Source organism: Octodon degus, unplaced genomic scaffold (genome assembly GCF_000260255.1).
Source record: "Octodon degus isolate 3935 unplaced genomic scaffold, OctDeg1.0 scaffold00073, whole genome shotgun sequence".
Lineage (NCBI taxonomy): Eukaryota > Metazoa > Chordata > Mammalia > Rodentia > Octodontidae > Octodon > Octodon degus.
The window spans coordinates 8872660-8873701 of record NW_004524649.1 but is presented as its reverse complement, the minus strand read 5'-3'; positions in this window follow the sequence as shown (position 1 = coordinate 8873701).

The following is a 1042-nucleotide window of genomic DNA, read 5'->3' as shown; positions in this document are numbered from 1 at the left end:
CCTGCCTGGCAAGATCAAGGTCCTGAGTTTGATCCCTCATAGCATAAAACAATAATTATCATAAGACAAATGCTTTTGTAAGCATCAGCCAGAAATAGGACCTCATTAGCCTCCTGGAACCCACCTCGTGTCATATCCTACTTGGGACCACTTATCGCCCTCCACTTTCCCAAAGAAGCCTGTCTTTGGCCTTTTATGAGTCAAGGTCTGCTATGTTACACAGGCTGGCCTTAAATTTAGGGACTCAAGGGATCCTCTTGCCTCAACCTGCTGAATAGCTGGAAGTACAGACATGTGCCCAGTTCCTTTTGACTTTTTACTGTGGCAAAATACATAACAAAATTCACCATCTTAGCCATTATGAATTGTAAACTCTAGTGGCATTAAGTATATTTATATTGTTGCATAACAGTCACCACTATCCATCACCAAATTTTTCTCCTCATTCTACAATGCAGCCCCACATCCACTGGATGGTGAGTCTCCATTGTTTCTTCCCACCTTCCCCTGGCAACTACCATGCTTCCTGTTTGATATCTTTATTCCCTTTTACTTCCACATCCACTTCCATTTGTTGTCCCTTAATTGCTAGAATTATCTGGGAGTAGCTAAAGCTTTTGGAGGCAAATCTGGTTCACAAAGTGGGTAACAGGTCAAGGCAATGGTATTTGTCCCAAGACAAATAGACTCTTTTGGTGTTGGTTACTGTGGACGTTCAAGATTTTATGAGGAGGGAGGGAAGGAAGGAGACATTATTCTTGCTTTCATGGAAAAATGTGGTGCAGCTACATGACGGAATTGTAAGTAGATCTATGAATGAGATAATTCCAGGAAGAAAGGTGTATCAGAGTAAAACAGGAAGAAAAGCAGGTGCAGGGGCTGGGGTGTGGGGGGGATCCCGGGGCCTGTGGTGCCAGCCCCACCCCAGGGGCATGCTGAGGTGGCAATTGTGACTGGGCTTGGTGGCGCATGCCTGTAATCCCAGCACTTGGAAAGCTATAAAAAGGCAGATCACTATGAGTGCAATCTAGTAGTGAGACCC